At 39.6% G+C, this 27,691-nt stretch overlaps 1 long non-coding RNA gene across 1 annotated transcript; it reads left to right on the top strand.

The window, feature by feature from the left end:
* The first annotated feature begins 13 nt into the window (after positions 1 to 13).
* LOC143695479 (uncharacterized) lies at positions 14 to 27,691 on the top strand. Its single transcript, XR_013184699.1, has 3 exons — positions 14 to 399; positions 549 to 597; positions 25,330 to 27,691. It is a non-coding gene; the product is annotated as an uncharacterized LOC143695479 (long non-coding RNA).

Raw genomic sequence — 27,691 nt, forward strand, 5'->3', positions numbered from 1 at the left:
GGGTCCGGGCAGAGAGGAGGAGGGTCCGGGGCCAGGGAGAGGAAGGCAGCTCTGAGGGGAGCTCCCCGAGCTATTGCACACCCGAGCCAAGGAGCTCTCGCATGGACATCCTGTAACAGCGGCTGTGACTCTGTGCTCCCGCCACGAGCAGACGGCATCGCAATTCTACATCATGCGTTACAACAGTGGGATAGATTATATACTGCAGCTAGTGATCACTACATCAATACTATGCTTCTTAACAAATACCAGAGTGAAGTTTTTGTTTTAAAACACTTTCATGGACGAAAAGCCTCGGCCGTGGTGTGACTTGAAAGTTTCTGCTTTCAACATTTCAGAGGAAAACCTGAGAGATGGAAGAGAGAACTGTCCAATTGGAAAGACAAGGCATTTCACAGGGTGAGCAATTTTTATCTCAATTCATAAAGATGGCTTTAAAACAAGAGATGGAAAATCATCTCAGGCTATTTTTGCTTTTTAATAATACTGAAAGGCTTTTATTTAATCTGATTTTTATGATGGTAATATGGGAATATATTTTTTTCCAGAGAGAGGAAAGAAGAAGAAATTCCAAAAGTAGTCTCAAGAGCCAGGGGGGTGAGTAGAAATAAGAACAAGTTTCTTTAGACTATAGAGAGGCTTGGTTTTTTAACTTTTACAGCAACAACATTAATAATTTACATATTTAACTTTTTTGACTAATTTCTATCTATAAAAAGACCTTTGATGAAGACACAGTATCTTTCCTTTTTGATTAGCCTTAACATTCACCAAGAATATTTTGTTTGTCTAGAGAAATCTTCCTTCAAAATTGTAAGAAAAAATATTGTGCTATCTTGATATTTTTAGGATAAAAATGAAAACATAAGAATCAAAAATGTCTCATAGGACTTTTATTACATGAGAAAGTTGTGAGTAGAGTACATGTGAAACTTACTGATGATAGTTTTTGTACTGCTTTAAAATTACCTGAAGCAATACCTCAATTTTAACACCACAAGCAGAACCAGAGCTCTGAATTTTACTCTGTTTCATATTCATTCAATGATCTCCCTCTGTCTCTGAGCAAGAAGACATGAGGAGAGGGTAATGCTGCTGTGGTGCCCTGTGATGTGGGAGTACAGGTACTGCCTTAGTGGGAGGATGATGGCTTTGTGACCTGCCCAGGTGAGGTTAGCAAAGGTCAGCACTCAGTGACATGCTCCCCTCTGCAGCCACAGACCTGTGCTGCTCACCTCCTATTACAAGAAATAAAAATTGTTCCATGTGTGTCTGAGGATAAAACCTAAAAGAGCCTGTGTTTTTCTTGCTGTGTGTCAAATCATTAAACTTTTATTCAGAAACCAGGTACTTAACTAGCATCTTTGCTCATGTGAAATGAATTGGTCAGCCAATGTGTAATGATTTTGCCCTTTAATCTGGGAAAAACAAACAAATTAAAAGCTGGCAGCAAGAGCTACCTTCCACTTACTGTGCAGTGGACTGTGATGTGCAAGAGCCATCAGTGCTGAGAGAGATAAACAGCAAAACTTCCTTTTTACTGAGGAAATGCAAGCTGTCCAAGTGTCTAATTGAGTTACTGAACCACTCCATGATTCCACTCTCTATGTGTGTGGCCTCTAACTGACAGGAAAAACACTTTGTAATGCTTATGTCAAAGTATAACCTTTCCAGCAGAAGAACAGTACTATTTGCACTTGGCTAAGGGAATGGATCTGCTTTATGGTCTTTTTTCTTTGCTGCAGGAGCTGATTGGTATGTCTCCAAAGGGCTGAGTCAGTTTATACAGAATCCCCCTTCAGCTTTCAAAACCTGTTGTTTTGTCATGGTTTGACCATCTGGTCTGGTGCTCTATAGGCCAACCCCAAACCAGCCTCTGGTTTGGGTTCTCAAATGCTGCCCCTGTGGTTGCTCCCTCATAACTTTTCTTGGTCATAAAGTAAAAACAGAGAAAATTCAGATTTAGTATGTTTGTTGCCATGGCTTGTGGGCAGAAACAGAGGAAGGAAAAGGCCACCTTTCTTTTCCTTCCCTTTGTGTCTCACACATGCACTAATCTGACCCAAGGGAGGACACAGTATTTCTGCAGCTCGGTGTTCCTAGGAATTGGACTCTGATGATGAAAAAGTAAGTCCTCCTCTATAACATATGGTAACTGTGCCAGTGACAGCAAGGGTGGATATACAAAATCCCAGAAGGAGTGTTGGTGTGCCTGGCAAACCATTAGGTCAGCCACCTGTACAGGAGGGTGTGGCTAGGTACAGCTCATCAGATGAAAATCACCTCAGGGTTCCCAGCTCTGGGAACCTCATCGGGATCCCTCCTGGGACAAGGCCTGAGTCTGCTCCCATGGATTTCCTGCCCTCCTCCTTTCCCTCTGGCCCCATGTTCACTTGGTGGTGCAGAGGAAAGCCAGACACAGGCAGTACTGGAGCCCCACAGGGCAGTTCAATGGCAGGCCAGTGCAGATAACAGGGATGAGCACCAGCAGGTGAGCCTGAATGCAGGCTCCATGGATTGGAGCTCCTTCCTAAACCACCAGGAGAATAAATAGAATGTAAAGCCATTGTGAGAAACTGGTATGTTAGAGGTTAATGACTCAAAACAATCAGCCATTTGTGGAGGCAGCAGGGTGCTTTCCTGAGGCAGGGTTTGCACCCCTGGCCAAGGGGAGGAGGGAAGGTAAAGGGGCACCCAGAAGCAACTGTGGCTCATGTTGAGAAAAAGCCTGCTGTGAGACTGGATGGATAAGGCAGATATTTACTCATAAGATCTTAGAAAAAGAATTAAGTGGAGTATCAAAGCATAAGGGTCAGAAGCAAAACAATGTGAAAGCACAGTGCTACTTTTATTCTTTATATTTGCAACATTCCCACCAAAAAAAAAGGTAGAAGAAAACTGCTATTGTTAGTCTGCAGCTAAAATGATTTAATGATGTCCATATTCTGGTCAGGACAGGGTTAATTTTTTGCAGTAGCTGGGAGGAGGCATGGCTAGGGCACTGAGGTTATTCTGAACCACCTCATGCCATTGCTGGGGAAAGTGACACTTTTTCAGGGAGAAGGGATTCCTTCATATTGAGAAAACATAGTATTTTCTATAACTGGGGCTTTTTTCTCCCATGTGAGTAGTTTCTTTTCTTATAACCTCTGTCATTAGTATTTGTTATAAATTATCAAATCGGTAGCCAAATTTATGAAAAATTTAACAAAGATTTATTAAATCGATAACAAAAAATAGAATTTTGAAAAACCACCACAGCCAAGACAGCGTCAGCCCCGGGTGCGGGCTCTGGGTGAACCAGGGTTCAACTGACAGAGTGACAGCGTGTCCCCAGTGGTTCACCCCAGTGCCTCCAGCAGCCAGCTCATACACAGTTTATTCTGCCAGAGGCAGGGTTGACCACACGTTTCTTTGTGTCTCCTCACATGTAGAGCTGGCTCCATACATGTGCAGGAACAGACAAAGATGAATCTGGAGATCCAGACGAATGTCTGAGTGTCCAGGGTCCAGGCAGAGGCTGTATTCATGTGTAGTAGAGTGATGCTGGTTCCTGAGCACAGCAGATGTAATCATTCCAGGTGCAGGTCTGGTGAGTATCTGAGACATTCCATCAATCATGGTCCAGGAAGGGAGATGCTGTCTCCCCTGTGCAGATGCCAGGGAAATCATAGAGGATGGCCTGGGACTGTCCCATTGATACCATAACAGACCTGATATTATCTTAACGCTGTCCAGGAACTGGTTACATGAAAATAGAACTCTGTTCCCAGCCACAGTGGTCAAAGACATAACTTTGGATCTACACAATATTTCATACACACATATATATACCTATGTAGCATGAATTATCTCCTACCATATATTACAGTATTGTCACCGTTACTGCTCATTTTCTTATCTCATCTCTTTTTCCAGTAAATTGTTCTTACCTTAACCCATGACCTTTGCCTTTTGTGCTTCCAATTCTCAATGCCACTCCAGTGAATAGGGAAGGGGAAGGGAGGAAGGGCAAAGGGGAATGGGTGTGTGGTTTTGGAGAGCCTTGGAGGGGACAGTGATTGGAAGTACTGTTTCTAAACCATGACAGATATTAATCCATACCCAAAGAAGTTCAGTTCACAGTACCTGTCATGCTCAGGTATAAGCAATAGTCCTGAGCAGTCCATCCATCCCTGCTCTGTTCCCCCTAAGAGGGAGAATCATAAGGTATTCCAAAGCTTTAGTCACTCATTGTTCATCAAGCCTGGAAGAACAGTTTCCCACACAGCCGAAGATGGGGAATGAGGTTCCCACAAAGAGTTAATTCCAGTCTTAAGGGTCCTGGTCTTTAAGAGCTCAGAAGGAGCCATTGACTACAGAGTACTTTTAGGAGTCTGGTCAATTTATTCAAAGTCTTGAGTCTAGTTGGAGTGTGTAAATAACTACAGTTTCTTCCATGTGTATGTATCCTCCTGACAAACGGCAACCTATGTGTAACATATTTTGTTACTGTGGCTGTCACTGAGAAAAATGCCAAAAAGTGCCTCACTCCCAGGCCAGAAATGAGCACATACACACTTCTAATAGACAGTACAGCAATCTGGGAGAGTGTCTGAGACCTGTGACATGGAGTCATGGTTTTGACTTTGGCAAAAGCTCCATGCCTGAGCTCTGCTTTGGGTGCCCAAATATTTCACTAAGTCTTGGCCATTGTCCTTCCTGTTCAACTGTGATTTAATTAAATGAATCCAATAAAAAGATCATGGATCTGATAAGATTATCTCAAACTCATTTCTGTAGCTGGATTTGAGATTTTTTTAAAAGAAAAACTGTATTATCCAATAGTTTTTTGAACTGAAGAATTTTCTCCCTACCTTTCCCAGGCTGATCCTCAGATATATAACTCCCATGAAACAGCACCTCATGTGATGATTCCAGCTCTTTTCTTTGCTTTTCAGTTTGAAAATCCTTGTCAGTTGTTGAAATTCTGCTTTCTGAAATGACCTCCTGGCTTACACCAATTCAGTGATTTCATCTCTTGCAGCCATGCTGACAGCTCAGAACATGCAGGCAAACCCCTCTCCCCAGCCTGGCAGTGCTCACAGCCTCGTGGAACATCTCCTGCTGCTTCTTACCTCAAGGAAAGCAAAGGGCTCTTCAAGGCCTTTCTGACTGATGTTTTGATCATATTGCTACAACTGTAGATGAGACTCTGTTTTGCTTTCAGTGGATCTTTGGGGGGAGCTGAATTCGTGCAGAAAGAGCAAACATGTCACCATCTATTTTAAAAAAAGGTCTCTAGCAATTTTATATAGCCAGTGAATTCAGTGCCAAGTACTGTCTGCTCTCCAGCTGTTATTGTGCTCAGTCCTAGGCTAAGGAGAATAATGCAAATAAATGTAAAAACAGGAGGGAGAGATGTGATTTTATCTGTTGTTGATTTTAACAATAATTAAGAGTTAAATATTTAATATAAGAATTTACAATTGTCTACTTGAAATAAGGAATCACTTCTGCTATTCTACAGAGCCAAAAGCTTTAATCCAAACAGAGCATAACTTTGGAGAAATTTCTATCCAAATGCAACTCTGTATGAGAAACTGAAATAATTTCTGGGTACAAATGTTGAAGTTTTGGCTTGCTTCTCAACATTGTGCTTATTTGGAGAAATTCTACTTAAAATACTCCCAGAGAATTTCTACTTACAGATGGGATTTGAGATGGAGCATAACAGTAAGTGATTTGGACAGACATATCCCACTAATCCCATAATTCTGGTGCCAGACTTGTGGGCCTGGTTCAATGCCCCAGTGCTAGCCCAACTCAAAGACAAGATTTTAGGATGTGTATTCTCTACCAAAGCCAAAACACAACCATCAAAGGATACAATAAATGACAGGGACATTCTATGTGTTTCACTGTGAGAGTTTTTTTTTTTTTTTTAACTTTCAGAGACTGATTGTACAAATCACTTACTAGGATATTCCTTATAAATATTACTCCAGGCATAGCAAGAGCAGTCATAGGAATTTCCGAGTTACTTACATAAGGAAGGCCGTCAACCCAAATAAAAAATTGTTAAGTAAAGTTTCAGATCTCACTTAAAAAAAAACACATGCTTCTGTGAGTCTCCTTACTGTCCAAGTCAGAGAACAGTTAATTGTAGCAAATTTGGAAAGGCCAGCTTTTAATTTGAATGCTAATCAGGAATTCTGATTTACTACAAAAATGAATAATAAAGTTATCATTTTTCTTCTCTTTGGATATAGATTAGATGACTAGATTTAGATCTTTCTGGAGCATATCTATATCATCTATCTATATCTATATCTATATCTATATCTATATATAGATACATATCACTATTTAGATGACTTTATGTTTACATTTCAATTATTCTGCCATAAAGAGACCTCCCAAAATCCCTGAAATTTGTGAAAGTGATTGACAAACATGGCAGCACATAGATAGAAAGTAAATATTTTTATTGCAGGCGTTCCTAGAAATCTTAACCAGGGAATATCAGTTCGTTATGCTTGATGCTTAACAGCTGCAAGACAAATGGCAAAACTCACTGGTGAATAATATCAATCACATAATTTTTGTTTAAAAGATCCATTACAGAGATGTAATGAAATTCCTCCTCCCTGGGTAGTTTTTGATATACATCTGCATCTCTTTACCTCAAATAATGTCCTCAGTAGTTAAGGGATAATAAAAACAAATATCCTGCAGACAGTACTCCTATACTGTCCAGTCCCTTGTGACATGCCTTCAGATCAGTGAATCTGAAACCTATAAATCCATATCACTTACTTTATTGTATCATGGAGTGCATTCATTGCCTTGTGGTTGTGTCATAAAAAGGCTGTTTTCAAAAGGTCATCTGTATGTGACATCTAATTAGGGATTGTTCTCAAACTCCTTTGCCATTCAAAAATTGAAAATGGTTGTAAATTGAATTGTCTGTAGGGTAGACATGCTTTGTTGGTATTAAAGAATTTTAAGAAAATTAAGCTTAAGAAAATAATCAAAAATCATTCTATAATGATTGTACCATTTGACTGAAAAGAATCTAAACTCACAAGATTCTGTTAGATCTCAAACAAAACTGATTACCTTGTTCAAAAATATTTTTTGCTTTCAGTTATTTAGTTCTAAATATCTAGGCAGTTGTTTACTGTAAATAAAAGATTTCAGCATTGTTGTTTATAGGCTCAGAGAACACTGTCCTTCATGTATAAATTAGAGGTTTTTTTAATCAAAATAGGACATTTTTTGCTCCACTCCAACTCTGAATTGATATTATCCTCTATCTTAATTTTTATTTCTAATCTGTTCATGCTGGGCTGCCTCATGCAGTTCTGTATAGCTACTGCATCTGTGCCATCTTGTGGTCTGCACAAAGCTTGTAATGATTTTTACTTTGGGAATTAATCAGAAGTGCAACAGCTCATCCTCAGCCACAGCCAAGGGGGGGATGGCTCAAATGGCACCCCCTAAACAGTGGTCCAGTTGCTCTGCTAAGGAGAGGATGCTTCACAGACAGACACATGCCCAAAACAATGTTTCAGGTCTGCAGGCTGCTGGTTGGCAGGCACAGAGAGCAAGGAATGTCAGGATGTCATTGTGGTAATGTCCAGAGCTCTTTTCACCTTCAAATTGTGTTTATTTCCTACCTGGAGTTTCAATAACTCATAGCAAAAGTATATATAAGATTTTCTATAAGATCCTTCATTTTCCAATGCAGAGGATTGATAACCAACCCTCTGCCATTGCAATTCAGCTTCAGCTGTGGATCTGAATGTTGGCTGAAGTTCCTTATCGTGGGCTTGCTGCTCTTCTTGCCAGTCTTTTCCTTCTTTGCTTTTAGGAACAGGAGGAGGTGGGGCCAATAAGGGCCAGAGAGATATGATTACAGTTTCAGATATGATTACAGTTTCACTTATGACCCCAGAGCCGAGGAATTGCTTGCTCTGATGTAGGACTGGCCTTTGAATCCCAGCATTAGCATACTGCTTTGAGAGCAGTCTCTTCCATTGAGAGATGAAGTGGTTTTATTTAAATGCCATGCAATTTGGTATCCCTTTGGCTTATGTATGTCCAGCTGCAAACAAGAAGTGCCTTTTGACAACTCATGTTTTCTTTTTCCTGCTGCAGGATGGTGGGGCTCCAGGTGGCCCTTCCATATTTTTAGTAGCTGCTGTTCTAAAATTGCATATGCTTCTTTTCCCCTTCACTGAGAGACTACCCTGCTTCCTGCTAGTTATCTTTCCGTCTATTTTCCAGGCTAAACATATTCATGGCCAGTTTATTTCCATGTCTTGCTGTGTCAGCTAAAAGTCCTTTTCCTTCCCTGAGGTTTGGTCTTGATAGCTTTACAGAGAATAATTGTTTCTTCTTTCAGCTTTGTTTCTGCTGAGCTAATTAAGTTAAACTTTTTAATGTTTCTCTCATTAAAAGAAGCTGTTAGCTCCTGCATCATGTCTGCTTCTGTGCACTGGTACTCATTTGCTTCTCTTTTTCAAAGTAAGGGACAAGGCTTTTATGCCACCTTCCAGAAAGGGCTCACCAGAAAAATGTCATTAATATGTCCTGACCTCTTTGCTAAAATTAGTACAGAATCACAGAATGGGTCAAGTTGGACGGGACCACAGCTGGTCACCCGGTCCAACCTCCCTGTTCAAGTAGGGCCATCCCAGAGCACATGGCACTGGATTGTGTCCAGATGGTTCTTGGATATCTCCAGTGAGGGAGACTCCACCACCTCTCTGGGCAATCTGTTCCAGAAAGGTGACCTGCACAGTATAGAATTTCTTCTTCAGACTCAGGTGGAACTTCCTGTGCATCATTTTTGGCCTGTTGCTTCTTGTGCCCTGGCTTGGCACTGAGAAGAGCCTGGCTTCATCCTCTTGACACCCTCCCTTTAGATACTGATAGGTATTGATGAGGTCCCTTCTCAGTTGTCTCTTTTCAAGGCCGAACAAGCCCAACTCTCTCAGCTTTTCCTCATAAGTGAGGTGCTCCCATCCCCTCATCATCTTCATCCTCTGCTGGACCTGCTCCAGGAGCTCAGACAATACTTTTGTTTCTTTGAAAATAAATTCCTGGTTCATCATCTCCTCACATGGTCCACTTGCAGTTTGCAACACAAATCTCATTGCAGGTCCAAGGGGCAGGATCTTACAACATTTTTGATGAAAGATCATCACACTATTTTGACTCCATGCCCTAAAGTTTCCTAGATCCTCCTGAATGATATTGCCTCCTTCTGAGTTGTCACCTCATGCCAATATCAATTAAAAGTAACAAAGTAGATGAAAACTCTCCTTCTGTGTTTATTGTTTCTGCTCAGCAAAGGAACTTGCTTTCTTAATGAGTTCGCAGATGACCTGGCAGTGCTGTCAATTGGACTTGAGTCCAAAAGATTTTGTGGTGTTTGTGCAGCCCTGCAAACTCTTCTGAAAGTGTCCATGCTGAAGGGAAGTGGGAGGCATCCCCTTCCCTGCACTTGCTGGCTACTGAAGCCCTCCCTGGAGCACACACTTGCAGCCCAGGAGAGGATTTGCCCTGGAGGAAGGAAGGGAACTGCCTTGTAATGCAGAGTAATGCAGGTCAGGATCCAGAGCAGCACTGTGTTCATTTGCTGTGCAGCCCTGGAGCACCTGGCAGGAAAATCCCTCAGGAACATATCGGGTTGAGGGGGGAGTAACAACATAAGTGCTGGTACAGAAAATGACTAACCCACCCCAAACCCACAGGAGTCTCTACTACTAACCTCCTTCCAGCATACAGAAGATTTTCAACAGAATCAGTTTGTCATCTGTCTTGTTCCAAACTTCATGCATTTTTCCATTTTTTTTTGTGAGCTCCTTTACCATTTATCTAGCAGATATGGTCCCAAGTGACAGCACATTAAATGTTTTCCTGGTGTTCAGATAGATGAGATCTGCATTTCCTATTCAGATCTCTCAGCACATCAAAGAAGCTTGGTCTGGCGTGATCTACCATTGGTAAACACAAGCTGCCTTTGATGTCATTTTCTATTAACTTCTGCGAGCCAAAATGATAAGGGATGTGCAGTGTTTCTAATCAGAATTCAGAGTTCCCATGAGTCTCATTTTTTATTTTTATTTTTGTTCCCTTCACAGTTGCTTATACATTCATGAGTAGCAATGCAAGTGTAAATAAGTATACACATCATGTTCCTGAAAAGCGGGAGATCAACAGCTGAGATTGCTGAACTCCATTAATCTACAGATCAGGTGCAGCACAAAATACAGCCTTCAGAAATGCTGCTTCTCTGGAGAAGTCAGGACAGGAATAGCTCATGCAAAGGGTCCAGACCCAGGGCTCTCCCCTGCCCAGCTGGGTGGCTTGGGCACAGCCATGGGCTGTCCTCTGGCCATGGGGACAGGTGCTCTGCACTCGTGGGCCCTGCTGCGGAGTCAGAACAGCATGTGGCTCTAAGGTTTTTATTTTCAGTACCTGACTCTTATCTTAACTTTCATGGATCTGCTATTTTTCTCTTCTCATCTGGTGCGATTTTGCTGTAAAAAGCATACAAAATCCTAAAGGTTTTCACCTTTTAGCAAAATGACCCAAGCTGCCGGCACACTCTGGTTTCCCCTTTGAACGCAAATCTGCCAGGAGAAAAACACTCCCCCTTCATTATAGATTTTATTTTTTACACTACAGCCTAATACTATATAACCAAAAGCTTTAGGTAATTTTCTTCAGTCTCTCTGAATTAAAGTGCTAGGACAGTATATTTTCAGCAAACATGCCTTCTGATGGCTCTAAACCAGAATAAGTTGAATAGAATAATAATATTTGAATAATCTTTCCAACTTTCCACATTAAAGCATTTGCTCAGAACTAAAAAAATTAATTATCGAAGATATTTGTGAATAATGATTTGAGAGAAGTTTAAAAACATAAAAATAACATTGACAAATATTCTACCTTAACATGTAAAAGGGACAGAAAATACTTGTTACTTTTTTTAGAAAAGAGAGTTTATATTATTTATATTTTGGAGAATAAACATGATGCCTATATTAATTTTAACTCATTTTGAACTCATCACATTTAGATAAAAATCAAAAATGTCATATGATGAAACAGCATGAAGGTGGTTTTTATAACATTCTTCAATAACATTCTTCTTTGGTTTATTTGCATTGTCACTGCCAGTGAGTTTCTGACATGGAACACTTCAGAAATTCTGAATCTTGCCTAACAAGTCATTAAAACTAGAGATTTAAAGCTGTGCAAAGCTAGTCTCCTATTTCCCTCTGCACGACATTCAGCAATTTTGTTTAGTCTTTAGAAAGCTGCAGTGGATGGAAAGAGGTTTACCAGTTACATCTGGTCCCCATCTTATCTTCTTTCCCTCCATTTTGTATTTCAATTCCTAAAATTCAAAGGGGGTGAACGGGTTAAATGAGAGCAGCAGAAATAAAATGCATACTTGTACAAACTCCATCTGCACAAAGAGCATTGCCCACACTAAGCCTTTCTCATGGATAAGAATTTGGGAATTAACGAGGGTTAGTAGCATTTGTCGTGTATTTGATTAAACCATGGAAGCTATTAACAGGATGATGCCCAAAGATACCTACTAATGGGCTATCAATTCTTGCAAGCCACAAATTAAAGCAGGGAAAGTGCTTAGAGAAAGAGAGAGAGACATGGGCAGTGTTTGCAGAAGCTGGCACGGTCTGTTGAACACTCCTGTCTGCTGAACAGCACTCTGTGTTTAACTGCAGCATCTTTAACAACTCAAGCTGTTAGCTCTCGATTCTGTTTCTTAAGGTAGAAAGTGATTTATTTTCAGAAGAGATTACAAGGAGGTAGCTTTAATTTTGATGAGTATGAGATGAAATCCTGAGGTGGATACAATGCACAAAAATATTAAAAATATGGCAGATTTAATAAATTCCCCATTTGTCTTTGATTTGTCAATATGATTATTCTTAGGCAATTCCAGTTTTTTGACTGAGCGAGGATTTAAAGTCTGAAACCTTTGTAGAAAGAATAACATTTATGGAGATGCGTAGCAGATGTAATTTTCCCCTTCTATTATTATTTTTGTAAATATTCACAGAAACCCAGCTGAGGTCTCTTTTATCTCTAAGAGACAAGATCTTCATAGCCCCAGGGTCTTGGTCCAGAGTAGTCTTTCTCTTCAGTTGCCTCTACAGTCATGTTATGCCCATGGCAGCTTCCTTCCCACAAACCTTTTTGCTTTGCACCTTACAAAGCACTGGATGGTCCGTCCTGGTCCTGGCTATCCTGCCTCCCTGCTCAGCAGACATACATGGGGAGCAGGAGTCTGCCTGGGAGGTGGCATGCACTAGAGGAAAATCAGTGCTGAATTTAATAATAGCTCGTGGATGAGTTATATAAATTCTCCCTTCCTGATTTGTAGCTCACATTCAAACAGTCTGCACTGCTCTCCTAGCTTCTTGCACGTGGCAATAAAGTGGGTATTTATGACAGAGTCTTTGACTCTCAGCATAGCCTTAATTAACAGCTAAGATTTACCAGCCTTACTTGCTTTGTGTTGCCAACAATGAGGAAGTATTTATCAGTAAACAGTATTTATCAGATGGATCTCACTTGAAAAGGAAGCAAGTTATGTGTAAGACATGTCAAAGACACTAAAGCAGCCCTTAGTAAAGGAACATTACCAGAGCCCCCTGCAGCCTGGGAATAACTAATCTGCCAACTCTGTACTATCTGGAGAAGGGGCAAAAGTACATCTGCAGAAGACTGAGGACTTAGAGAGGCTGTAGCCAGATCTTGTCTCACTGACCTAGTGAGGTTCCTGAGCTGCACAGAGTGTGTGCACCCTCTTCTCCTCCCACATGGGCAATATTTGATACACAGGTGACATCTGCCTAGAATGTGCAGGTCTCCTCATTATAACCCTGGAGCACCTCAGCCCCTGCTGCTTCTTGTGCTGTCCTTTGGGGGAAAGCCACGCTGCCTGCAGTGTGCACACTGTCTAATTACACTTCCTTGCCAAAGGTCAGATTTTCATATGTGTGTTCTCAGTAATAAAAGTCTAATAAATATATCTAATAAAAGCTAATCTCTGGCAAATAAGCCTTGATTCTCGTATTGGTATTTGTTTTACATTTTTTTTCCGTCCTTCAGAACGTTTGTTGCTTTTAGAATCAACCAAAACCAGTCTGACAAATATTTGTCAGTAGTTACCTCTGACAGTCTCCTACCCACAAATCTTTTGCTTCATCTCCCTTTGGCCCTGCTGTGTCCTGCCTGCCTTGCAAGCTGAGCATATTTTTTAGTTCTTTTCTTTGTGTTCATGAAAATGGGCTTCCAGCTAAAGCAAATCTCCATCCACTTCAATTGTAAAAGCAGGCAGGGAAATTACACAACAGGTCTGCAATGCGACTCCATCCTCCCTCTAATTCCCTATTAACCTCAAGAGAACCAATTAATTTTTTTACCATACTTCAAGTACATCCATTCTTTGGAAAGCTTTTTCTTGTTAATTGAGATACTGTCTATGTATTTTTCAACTTCAGGCCTTACTCCTCCCTCCTAATTTTTTTAGATAAGCTTCTTTTCCTAATCTACCCATTTCACTCTGATCACCTCTTTAAAAGCAGAAGGGCCTCATTTAGCCAGCACTCACATCCAATATGAAAAACTAGATTAAAGCTGGGGTGTGTTTAGGTTTATAGCATTTACCAGTATAGTTTGGTATCAATATTTAACCCTTAGACAGCCTTCCATCTGTAAAATACATTAAGCTGTAATGTCTGTCTTGTAATACACTTTTTTACTGACAGATGGAGTAAGAGACTCATGCCTAGAAACTGTGGTAGTGGTGGTAGTGGTGGTAGTGGTGGTAGTGGTAGTGGTAGTGGTAGTGGTGCAAGTGTCTGTCCAGCATTTGTATAATTGTGTCAGATGAACAGAGTATAGAAAACAAAGGATAAAGTTAAAAAGGTAAGAAATTTTAAAAGGTGAGAAATTTATTTTAATTTCTCCTTTGGGAAATGAAGCTTCATTAAAAACTAAACTATCTGAAAAATGCACTGCTTTTCATGAAATTCTATGATGAAAAGAATTGAAAAGCATTTTAATAATGTCAGTGTGATTAATTTGGATCCTTTTCAGAATAAATTTTTTCATGACTGAAACTCAAACCTCTTTACTAGTTAATTATCTTAGAGCAATGCATTTCAAATTTCCTGAAACAGCATCTCCTCTAAAAACTGTCTATTAAGAAACTATAAAAAGTTGATTTTCTTCTCATTCAGAATGAGCACAATTTTCAAGGAGTCAGAACTTCTCTACATATTATAATTGGAGTGATGTTATAACAAAAGTAATTTGAGAGTCTCAGTGGATATGATAGGAAAATTTAGAAATTAATTCCAAGGATTATGAATTAGTACCTACATGCTTCCATCACCTCTGCACATTTAAAATTTTGTGGGAAAAGTAGTGCCATGTTTTTTGTTCTGTGTCTTTCCAGAAGAAAATCCAAGTGCTCTCTCACTCTTGCTGATGTCTTAATACTGATGTCAGTCTAGATCTATATTATTGTAAATGCTGATTGGACCTGACTGTGTCACCATATGTTTAATGCTGCTGACCTTCAGGCCACCTCACAGAAATGTGCTGGTGTAAAATGCTAAATATGTATCACTGGAATACATGACTGGGACACACATCAGAGCTAGGTACTTCATTATTAATCTTACAACCCATGAGTCACTTCCATCATGTATATTGCCACCAGTGAAACCTTCTGCACCTGGAAATCTGCTGATTCTGGGAACTTTACTAGCAGGTCATGGGACAGAGTAAAACACTGGCTAGTTCTGCTGCCTATACAGTTTTAACAAATGAGGTTAAAGCTTTGCTTTGTTTCCAAAATAAGCAAATTCAAGCAAGCCTATAGAGAAGAAGGGTGTGATTAGCTGCTGATGATACTTGCACAAATTTCAGTTGTGTTAGCACATCTCCATTTCCACTACAGCCACAGGTTTAGACAATTACCTTTTAATTATCAAGATGGTAACTGTTTATCCATTTTCACTATATATCAATTAACAGTAATAATGGGAACTGAGTTCTTCTTATTGGAGATTGTCTCTCTCTTTAACTCGGTGATACTTTTCTTCTGCTCACTTTACTGAGAATGTAACTCACATGAGGAAACAACATCATAATGGAGAATGCTGCCTATGAAATTTTCCCAAGCCAGCCAAATTATTTGGTAGCTCTACTGGTTTCAAACTTATAGGTCTAAATGCAAGTTTTTGCTTTGGTTTTGTGCTTCAGAAATAGGAATCAGAGGTATCCTTGGTAGTTATGAAGTGGGTTTCCCAAATAAACTCTTTCTTCTCTTTTCCTCTTCTTCCTTCCCCCTTCCTTTCCCCAGGTTCCACTGACAAGTCCTTTATCTACTTAGAAGATACTAGAAGAAGATTAATCTAACTAGTACTCATTAACAGCTCCATCTTTAGTTTGAAGGATGAAAGTGGTTCTTGATTGGGTAAGGAAGTGAATATGAAGAAAGATCATTGCATACAGAAGACAGGGTCTGAGGTTGGAACTGGGACAACCTCTACACCCAGGTACAAAAATGGCTGCATGTGCTGGTTTGGAAAAGTTAGCTTCAAAACCAGAGGGATGGGATTTCAATTCATCAGCAAAACCCCTTGGAGTTATGTCACTGCATTTTTGAAATACTGAAATTTAGCAGAGGATGAGTTTGGCAGCTGTAGAAACTTAAAAGAAAAGAACAAAAGAATTTATACTTCCTTGTTGTACAGACAATTTTGCCATCAAAGCAGGCAAGAGATTTTGATTCCTCTCTTCACTTTGCTTTTGTGTGTATCTTGCAGGAACTAAAGTTTATAGTCTCTCAAACTGTACATCAATGCAGAAAAAAACCCCCATGGATTGGATGGTTTGGCAGAGGTTCTGAAAAAAACATCAGTGGAAAGGAATTTGATGCTCATTTGTTGGCATAGCAGTGAATATGAACAGAATTAGGCATAGAAATATCTTCTGTGAGCAGGGAATCAGCATTAAGACACACTGTTTCCCTCAGGACTTCATACTTAATCAGGGGCAAAATTACAGAAATATTCATTTTCTCCTTTGCTAAGGTTTTGAGCAGGGTGCAGCAATCCTCACCTTGTGGCACTCTTGTGAGACATGTTCTTCCCATCATTTCTGACTAAGCAGCTTCTGGATTCTCTCCTGTTTGTGGTCTCAAAATTCTGATCTCTTGTAGGCTTCAGGTGTACTTAAAAATTATAAACACATTATAAATACATGCTGAGTATTCTGAGTATTTCTCAATAGAGAAAAGCCCACTCTCTTGTCTTTTTCTCCACGGCTTCCCTTTCCAATGCCCTCTAGCAGAAAGAATAAAGCTTAATAATTTATTTTTGGCGAGCAGCAAGGGGAACATTCCAAGTTATAACCTGAACTAATCAGATTATTTTAAGCATAAATGGCAAGAGAATCTAGATAAAACACAAGCACTTCTTTTATTGGATGGCTGTATTTGCATTGCTCTTTCTCTTAGGCTCTTCAGCTCTAAGTATTCCTGTTGCCTTTTCCTTGAGTCCCTGGTCCTCAAGCTGGCTGTTTAAAGCTATACAGGTTATAAAGAGCTATAATTTTGCTAAATTATATATACTTAAAGGGGGCAAACTTGCTAAGAAGTACCTGGAGATGGGCAAAAGACAGATAGTTTTCACCAAGGTCTCACTCGTGGCCAAAATCTCTCTGGGTAATGCAATTAGAGTTGCTAATTCCTGAGGGTTTCCCAAGAGGGAACCTGGCCTAATTCAGGAACTGACGGAGCTCCACCCACAGAGCCAAGGGGGAGGGAGTCTCACCTGCTGCAGTGTGTGCATCCATCCAACTGCCTGCCTGAAACCAGCACAGAGCTGGTCCCATGCAGGGTACTGGAGTCTGTGCAATTTGCACTTCTTTCTCTGGAGTTATTTGCATTTTCTTTCTCCTGAGCTAAGGGAAATCACAATGGACATAATTTCAGTGGTCTCAGAAGAGACTCCCACTCCCACGTCGCTGGGCAGTGAGAGTTCCATAAAGGATGAGTATTTGACAGGATCCTGGGCTCATACTGTATCTAATACAGATAAAACCAACAGTTTATTATAAAGGGAAAAGATTAATAATATGCTCTCTAGGAAAATCTGATTGTCATGCTGGTATTCTGAACATGAGACAAGGACAGACAATATACATTATTACGGGGTCATGATGCCACTAAGCAGATTAGTTTCACTTTGAATCTCTCCTAAAAGATACGTGGCATCTTTAGATTGACTGGCTTGTAACATTTTTAAAGGAGCCTTACTTCATGCTGCCAAAGAGATGTCCTTCAAATATGTCTTTTGATTTTTGTCCAATTGTTAAACAAGTGGTTTTCCAGAAGCTGGCTGTGTTGGCTGCCTAATAAATGCTCAGGAAGTAAAAAAAAAGAAGAAGAATTTTCTGTTTTATTTTTAACCTTTCTCATTCCTTAATTAAAATCTTAATAATGATACAGTCCTCATTTTCTTTAATTTTTTTTTATAATTTTTTTGGTTACCTAGGTTGAAAAGTGATGTCTGAAGTAAGCACCAGGAATGATCCCTTTGTGGCAGCTCCCCTTTCCTGAAGCTGCATAAGCTGTACAGGCTCTCTTGCACATACTAGTTTTGGTCTCTTCTGCACTTAAACAGGACTGTTTCAGTTCTGCAGAAACAGAACTGTTTCACTTCAGAAGCCTGAAAAGATTAATTCCTTTACAGGGGGTTCTTCTGTCTTAAAGTCATGTTCATTCTTTCAATTTTGAATTGTGCTGCTGCAGAAATATAGGAAATAAAAAATAACTACTGTGGTAGCAACATTACCCGTGCTAGTACAGTGTGTAAGTTTAATTCCAAAAAATCTGAAAATGGAGGATCATGTTTATGTGATAATCCATATCTTAGAGGAGAGGACTTAATGCTGTACTGGCCATATATGCCAAAAATGAGGAAGACCCAAAAAATGTACCCATGTCCTGAGTTCCCCTAAAAGCAAAGGTGTGTTAGAGACAGGCTGCTTGGCTTCCCTCAGTGTGGTTCTCCTCTCCCCTCTCCTATTCCCTTGCTATGGTTTCCTCTTGCTTGAGCTCTGAGAAAGAAGAAATCTCTTGGCTGTGTAGTTTGTCCCCCCAGTTGACCAATTTTCCCTTCTTTTGCCCTCATGCTAAGGGCAGAGATGCTGTTGCAGACACAGTGGAGATCTCTTGCAGATCCGTGTGCTGCATCTGCAAGTATTTGCTACCAGCAGAGCAATTCCATCATTCTCCCCCAGGACAGACAGGCACAGCGGACCCTGCGGCCACACTGATCATTTCCCTCCTGTTGTGCTGCTTTGAAATCACAGCTTCCCTCTTCAACTTTGCTTCCAAACCACAGAGATGGTTACAGTCTGTGGGAGGGCAGGAAACATGGGGAAATATTCTCGGGCTTTTTACATGTACTTTGTTCTGAACTAAATGTTGGCATGAAGAGGACCAGTTCAGCCTCCACTCAGGTGTGCTATAGACCCACCACCACCAGCCACAGGTGACCTAGTCTAGACTCGTCTTAACAAACGACTTTAAACCAGCTGGTTTTATGTTAACAAAAGGAAATACAGGCTACGTATGTGAATCTACTTTCCTAGGAGTTCTGGGTGAACTGTGAATCCCACAGCTGTTTCCAGGGGTGGCAAGCACAGCCTTTTCACATTCCCAAAGAAAGGAGAGCTTCCTGTGCTCTGAAAATAACCTCATCAAAATTTTGCACATCAAAGCATATCATAAAGATACTGGGTGCTTTTGTTAAAAAAAAAAAGGAAAAATAGAACACTTCTCTTTAAAGCTCTCCTTTTGCTGAAGTTTCTCTCTCCTGTGTGCTTCCTTGGGACTTTTCATTATTTCCCACCATCAATCAATCATACTCCCCAGTGAATCAGCTCATCCACTCATCTTCACCTCCCTGCAATTTCCCAACGAGGTTAGAAACAGCAAATTGCTGTAATGTTAAGTAATAAACCCCAACCTTTTTATGACTTGGCTGTTGCTTATTTTTCTCTAGTGGATACCAATAAAATAGAAAGAGCTCCCTTGAGCAGCACATCTGAGAAGCTGGAATGCTTTTAAGTGTGACAGGTTAGAAGAGGTCTTTAGAGACAATCTCTGGTACTCTCTAAAATTAACTCCTTGGGGAAATCCTAAATAATTCTGCATAATTAGAAACCTTGTAATTGGATGCAGAAGAGTTACAACTACTTTATTACCTCTGTTGAAGCAGCCTTCTGTTACACTGAAGGCTAAGTAAGCCTGACTGCTTCTGTGTCTCCTATTCTGCACATGCAAAATCTCTGATGCCTAGGAGGATAATTTCTTCTATAGCTACTGTAATGTCCTATTGAATCAGATCAAGTTTTCAGCTATGTAACTACTTGTTGTATAGAATTTTATTAATCTCCCTCCTCCAGTTTGTTACCTGTTTAGAGAAATAATTCCTAATGATAGGACAATACCCTGAAGGAAGAGGCAGGGAGGGGAGACAGATAACATGGCCCTTAACCTTCTCCTGGTCCATCCTTCTTTAGCCTCTTCCAGCATGGACATGGATTCAGACACAGTGTGTGAAGCCCCACACACAACACAGTCCCCAGATCTAGATAAGGGTTGGATCCAGCCCTGTTTGTGTTTGCTGTCCACAAACATGATGATCACGGTATATGTACTGAGCCAGAAAATATATTGTGAGAAATGTGTAGCAGAGAAATGAGGAAGAAGTGTATTCAAAGTAGAAATATATTCCAGATAAATATTTTCTATATGTTATCTGAAAGATACAAATTGCAAATAAAGTGCTCTGAGAACATGAAGAACATATATGGGAGTAGTCATCATGGACTTGCCAAAGGAAAATCCTGCCTGAGCAACTCCATTACCTTGAATAGACTCAATTTATAATTTCTGAAATAAAGTAATAACAACAAAGATGGGAAAGGCCTGCTTAAACTTAAATAAGTAAAGTGGTATTAAAAAATCAAGACAATAAAAAAAATGCTTTGTGGATTCTGAATGTCAGTGCAATTAATTGTTCCTTAATTTGGTGTGTCTCTAAAGGTAAGTTTAAAAAAGCTTCCTCATATCTCTTGAGAAGTGTCCTGGGTTAAGGTCAGTCCCTACTGGGATTGACTTTATCACTACAAACTAAGTTTATGATCAGATGTCTTAATTCTGAAGCAATCTTCAAAGGTATTGCCTAAGAAATGTAATCTGCCTTCTGCCCAGCAAATGGAGGAGTGGAGGAGTAGTGACCAGTGAAATAACATGAGGCATCTGAAGGGCTGAAAGTTTAAAGTGCATGGCAACTTTTAAAGAAAGGGGCAACTAGGAAACAATAGGGTGAAATCATAAAGACTAAAGGTGTTACAGAGACCCAAGATACACAATCTTTGCTCTCAACAGAGACTCAACACCTCACATGCAGTTTTCTTGCCAGTTTTCTGATTTCTTTAAAGAACTGCTTCATTAGACTCTTCATGAGATATTTTAGAAAGAAAGAAAGAACAATAGCTACTGCAAAACAAATCAACCACAAAACATGAAAACCCCAAATAACTTTTTAATGCTATGGATTCAAATAAGAAAGATGTGATCCTTTTTTACACTTGTCAACTTCTGTTAGCATAATAACTACGCATAAATGAGAAAAGTAGTTTGTATTTTTAACACAGTTTTCCCTGGAATTAGCCAATTAAGTTACATTGTTCATAGTTTAAGCTCATCTGGAAATTAGGCACCATGCAGCTGCTCACTCAAAGCCCCTTCTCTCCCCCCAGCCCAGTGGAATGGGGAGGAGAATCAAAGTAAAACTTGCAGGTTGCAATAAGAACAGTTTAATAACCAAAACCAAAGTAAAACACAGTAATAGTGGTAAATTATAGTAATCATGGCAATAAAAAGGGAAGAACAAATGATGCACAGTACAATTGCTCACCATCCAGTGATGTCAGATCCCCCTTCCTGATCCCCCTGACTGGTCCCCCCTTCTGTGTAACTCCCCCAGTTCATATACTGGGCATGATGTTCTCTGGTGTGGAATATCCCTTTGGCCAGTTCAAGTCACTTGGCTATACTCCTTCCCATTTTCTTTTGCATACCTCCTGTCTGGCAGAGCATAAGACAAAAAAACCCCAAAAACCAAAAAATCCCAACCCAACCAACCAAAAAAAAACCCCTCACAAACCAACACTAAACACCTCCTCCCCCAAAAAACCCACCAAACAAACAAACTAACATAAACCCCACCAAACAAACAAACAAACAAACCACAAAATCCCAACCCAAAACCCCATTAACTAAATCAAAGTCCTCGACTTTTTAGATAAACACAATTTAGCAAGAACCAAAACATCAGTGTGTTATCAACACCATTCTCATTCCAAATCCAAACCACAGCACGGTAACAGCTTCTGAAAAGAAATTGATTCTATCCCAGCTAAAACCAGGACAGTTACCTATATTAAACCAAGTCTTCACAGTTTGGGATCTCTGCACATTGCATGTCAGTGCTCCTCAGGGCAGTACAGGTCCTTAGGGACAGCAGGTGCAGTTTGTCCATGGATTCAGTCTAGAGGTAATTTATGTCTCCGTCATTACTGGTGTGCATGTCTATCCTTTGAGGAGATCTTTCTAGATCTAGATGAAGGAAATTCCTAACATCTGATTTTGTGGGGCCATAAAGGCTTCTCCTGGAATCCAGCAGTTCTCTTTTGGCACCTTAGGTCAAGGTATGTGATACAGAAAAAGTCTGTAGCTTCACAGGTCAAGGAAAAAGGCACCATATCCTTTTTCTTACGATTGCAATGAGTCATTGTGGAATGGAAAGGGTCATGCAGAGGTGCTATGGTCATGCCAGAGTCTTACTCCAGCCATGTTAATTCCTACAGAGCATATAGTGTGTCAGAGACTATCATCTAAGTCCATATATTGGGTGCACTTGGTTGCTTTCTGTACTGAAGGATAACATTAGCATCACACACTGTAACTACTTACTTAAGTTATTAAGTATCACACACAGTCAACTCCAAATGATTTTTGTCTTTTTATCTAGTCAAATCATTATTTTATGGAAATTTTTGTGCACTGTATAGGGGGTGAGGTAGAATTTACACTTTAAAATGCATGAATTTCATAGCAAACCTTTTCAATATTTTTGTATGTGAGACTAATCTGGAAGATCTTGATGCCTAAAGAAGAAAATTAGGAATACTTCATATTAAGGCAAGTTTTTGCTGGAGTGATGTGGAGTTTCATTCAAAATTCATTAAAAATTGTGCATAATAGCTCTTCAATATTTCCTTCGCTCTTAAATGATTCCTCTATTATTTGACAAATATCAATAACACACATAAAGAAGAATTAAACTAAATTAAAAAAAAATCTTATTCAGTTATCCAGTTTCCAGTAAGGAATATTATGGTGGTGCTGCTGTAGGGACAGAATGGCATCTCAGCTGGTCCTGGATTAGTACTGGTGCTTGCTGCCCATCTGACAGTAAAGTGATAAAGCAGCAACAGCTGATGAGGGGCATGAAGAAGGTAATTTGAAGAGATCTGCATGCCTGAAGCAACTGGTGTAACTGCTTGATAATACACACCTGCTACTCCATGGCCATAGGCAGAATGCCAGGAAGAAGGCAGAGGAGGGAGGGAAACAGGGGTGAACCTCCCATTGTTATTGACTGGAAACAGAATAAAGGAGGATAAGTGTTACCACTGGGACCATACAGAATGACAAAGCTAACAGTTTTCTAAACATGGAGCAGTATAAGGTGTTTATATATTCAAAAATGTTTCATGAAGGAACACAAACAACACTGAAAGAGTGATTTCAGAATATGCTAATAAAATTGTGAAAAATAGGAAGAAAATTTTGGGAACTCTTCCTGTTGCACAAACTTACTTTAAAAAATAATCTTTACATCTTTTAAGATTAAAAAAAAGTACCCACAAAAGTAGAAATATGCATAATAGGAAAAAAAAATCTGTTTTTTTATCCCAGTTTTGGTACTAGTTTCCCATATTTAACCCTTTTATTTGTGATCACAAGAAGTGTGAAGAAAGCAAACATTGTTCAAAGGTTTTACAAAGCTAACTAGTTCAATGTTGTAGAAAGCTTTTATTGTGCTCTTTCAATGAAGAAGAAATTCTCTGGTCAAGTCAGGACTTCTACAAATGATATCAAGCTCCCCAAGATTTGAGTGGCTCAAGATTTGAATGAAACTTTGCAATTTGTTTTTTGGTTGTTTCCCAGTAGCTCTAGCTGGATGGTTATGATTAAGCAATTGCATTGTGAATGTTGTATGCTTGGCTAATCTTTTAAGAAAAAAGGAAGACAATCCCAGGATGAATGGGCTGTCTGGATGAGAGCCACCAGGAGTGAAGTCAGCAGAACTCAGCAGTAACTGGGGGAAAGGCAATTCTGGCAGTGACAGATTGTGACCATTGACTCACTGACCACCTACTTAAAGCAGACCCCAGACTCAACTGGAGGGAAGAACTGCATATGCAGACTAATTAGCATGAGGAGCAAGAGATACAACTAATAGGAATTTGAGTACTAATTAGTAAAATAAATATGTATTCTGTAACCAGTGAGTGCTGATGCCTTTGTTTGTTAAAATGCATAGTCTTGATAATCAGGGAGCCCGCCTTTTGTGGGTTATCTCCCTACTCTGTGCAAACCCGAATAAAAAACTGAAATACCTCAACTTGGTGTGTGAATTGGTGCTGCATATCAGGGAATGAGCAGCACAACACAATGGTTCACATCAACATTTCTGTTATTGTGGGAGCAATAATGGGGAATGACTCCATTTTGAGACTGAGAACTTCTTCCTGGGCTTTGATATACTGCTGATGTGTTTATTTTCTAAAGCAACACCTGGGTTTGCAGACTGCCTGTTTTGCCTGATGACTTGGAAAGCACTCTAGAGCAGATTCATTCAAAGGGACTATATGCTTGATTTACAGTACACATATTTTATAAAGGCAATTTTAAGTGCTTCAAGGGACAGCTGGAGGCAATATATCCAACACAAAATGCTTATACAGTGTTTTGAGAATGGAAAGTACACAAGAGCCAGACAGTTGAAAAAAAAATATTGTGCCCAGTGAAAACTGGTAAAATTGAAATTGTTATAATAAAGATTAAGAAGCAATGGTATAGGTGGCTCAAGCCTCCAAACAAACAAACATTCAGAAACAAACTCTAAATCCAGGTAAAGAACTGAAGAAGGGATGAGCTATAGAGCTTATCCATGGAAATTTCTGTATGCCTTCAGGTTTTGTGAATGTCTTTGCCTGAAAATGTCTACCAGTGACATGTCTACCTTTCCTGTGTGTTTAATAATGTTGTATGCAACTATTTACAACATTCCTTTGGAGTTTATTGGCTGTAGAGAGAACAGTTTTGATGACAGTACCATCAAAGAGGGCAGACCAATATATCTACTTACATGACTAACATCTATGTGCTGCTAAGTCTTTGAAAGATCAAGTTTGGAAACCTCCTTCTGATGTTATCTAATGATATCATTTGAACCAGGTTTACTAAATAACTTCATTTTAAACACATGCTTTTGAGTATCAATATATGAGCATTTTAAGTCAGTCTCAAAGTCAATAAACAGTTTCAACACATCTAAATATTTTTCAACACAGCTATTTTGTCTCTGTTGAACAGCTAAGAGGTACCATTTGGAAATATTTGTTTTCAAAAGTCCAAAATACCATGCACCTGGACTCCTACTTGCCTAAGCTGTGTGCCCTATAATAGAGATCTGCTCTCTACACAGGCCTTATATTTAGCAAACACCCTAATCTTAATTACTGTGTGCAAGGCTGTCTCTTCCAGCATCACAGGTTCCTTCTTCCTGTTATGGAAAAGCTGCCCTCGAGTGCAGGAAAGGGTGCACAGGGGTTGCCGTGGATAGAACAGGTTTGGGGTCAGAGGGAGCAGGCTCCTTCATGCACAGACCTAGTCCCTCTACCCTGTTTCTCATCCTTCTTCTGTATAACTCCACTCAAGTAGGACTAGAAAGCATTTTTATGTTTACAGCATCTCTTGTGACTGGAGGAGAGGAGGAACAGGACCAAAAAGAACACACAGCCCTTTTTCATGTGATTCCCTATCAAGACTAACATCCTTTAAGTCCTTTCAGCCCTCTCCATCTCATCTGATCATTCATTTATTTGTATTCTACGTCTCTCTCTCCCCAGATGCTTGATACTGAGCACCTCTTACAAGTTCCTGTGTGCCCACCAAGCCTGCTGAGGACTACTGAATGCTTCAAAAGAAAGACAGGACACTCCAAGCCTTGGGCAAAATCTTTGCTGCAAATTTAATGGATGCCTGTTATTGCAACTACATTGTGTCCCCAATCTCAGCTGCTGGAGTAGGGGTGCAGACACCAGAGCCTAGAAAAAACAGACAAGAAGTGGAGTTTCCAGTTCACAGTCTTGGCACGTAGGAGGTGAGACCATTAAGAAGAGACTTTTCCAAGCCCAGTCATAATCTACATCTCCTTTAAACTACACGGTAGAGAAGAGCCAGGCTGTCTACTGAACTCTGATTTTGGAGGCTTCTAGTTAAAATGCTCTTTTGCCTGGGGCTAGGGTCATAAAAGTCAGAATGGGAGGCAAATTAGGCTTAAAATCATGTTTTCACCAGTGTTTAATAAAAAATGTGAATGTTCTCTCAGAGGATGTTTGTAACTCATCAGTTAGCCTAGCTTGAAACTATGAATAATAAATAATTTAGTAGATATGCTACAACAAGGATTATAAACATGCAAAGTGATATAAACAGTGCCTTATAGAGGGAAACACTCAGATGAGCTCTGCCTTTGATTTTGGAAGCTGAGATTTTTTTTTTAATCCTCATGCTTCTACAAAGGCATAAACCCCTGCTATGTTCAATGCCTGCCAGTACCATAATGTGGTTTCTTAAATAAAGAAATAACAACAAAGATGAAGAAGGACTGCTGAAGCTTTGCTCAGTAAAAACCAATTATAAACCACGAAACCACAAAGAAATTAATCCATAAGCTTTTTTTTTCTTCTGATCTAAGACGGCTGTAACTGATGGCCTGATTTATACCCTCAAACTTGAATACGTTTGTTTGTCCAAGCTACAAACTTGATTGTCTGCTTCAGAGCTGACTTGAAGCCAACCTTAAAGCTGCTTAATAAAGCTTAATAGTAAAACTCAGTCAAATGTTACTGTGTTATTAAAACAGTCTCTGCATCTTGGGTTATCCTTTCATGCTAAATACTTTTACAAAATCACTAAACCAAAAGTATTAGGTGAAACTGATCTCCAATCCATAACCTGCAAGGACTGTACCCTTGCTGTGGAAAAAGTGAAAATGCAGGCTACTTTTCTGTGCTTTGCAGTTTACTGAAATACACTTTAAAAGCAAATATATGAAAGAGATAGATATATCTTTTACATATGGGATTGCAGATGTATCAAAGGGAATGCCATAACTTGTTGAAGAATATCAAACTATATTAAAAGACACAGATGTGTGGGAACTGATGAAAACATGACACTAAGGATGTGCTAGCATTTCCATTTACTTACGGCCCTCCCATTAAAAGTGCCCTGAGCATGGTATATTTTTAGCTACAGTTCCTCTTTTAGTCACTTCAAAGTGGAGGAGAATCTGGGTGTAAACAGCCTCAATAAACTACTTCACCAAGAGAATTTCCTGTTCCTCATCTATGCTTTTCTCACTGTATTTTGTTTCATGATACCCAAAATTCCTTTTGAAAATACACTTTCTAGATCTTAGTGCTCCCAAGAATTGCCTCAAGCATTCTCTTGCATGAAAATGAGGATTCCTAGTTTGTGGTCCTGGTAGAAGTAAGTAATTACTTGGCTAACATTTTGAGGTGCATCTAATGATTGCACTATGCAATTAAGGAGGACACAATTAATTTAATACTTGGACTTTTTCCATAGCATGCCATTCCTAGGGCAACCAATGTTAGTCTAATCCTCAAGAGGAATTTTGCAACTTCCAAACTTCAGGCTATTCTGCATTACACCAATAGCCCCTGACTAAGGCATTTTTTGGGCAACAAAGCAGTAATTTCAGGGAATGAAAAACCGGCAGAAGTTTTTTCTCCCAACCAAAGGATGTCCTTGTCCAAGGAAGAATTCCTTGTGAGTCTTTCAGATTAATTAGCTTAATTTTTCCATTGCTGCAATAGGTGAAGGCAACTGTAGATAGATCAAGTATGCAGCGGTATTTTTGCCTTATGTATATGGAAAGGTTTCTCATTTCCTCTTTCTGGTCTAGGACACTCTAATGAATATCAAAAATCCTCACTTCCACTGAAATGGACTTTTTTTTGATGTGTCACTATTTACATAGTAAGTCATACTAGAGTGATGCCTCAGAATTTTCTCTTCAATGTAAATATTTCAGCACATTGTTTACTGTATTTAATTTTTATTCATGCCTTACATAGAGTTGTAATCAAATTGGCTTGAAATGTTTCTTGTAAAATCGTTGTATAAACCATATTTCTTAAGTAGAAGCATGTATGAAAATAAACAGATTCATTTTCTGAA

The sequence above is a fragment of the Agelaius phoeniceus genome, chromosome 1 (genome assembly GCF_051311805.1).
Source record: "Agelaius phoeniceus isolate bAgePho1 chromosome 1, bAgePho1.hap1, whole genome shotgun sequence".
Classification (NCBI taxonomy): Eukaryota; Metazoa; Chordata; class Aves; order Passeriformes; family Icteridae; genus Agelaius; species Agelaius phoeniceus.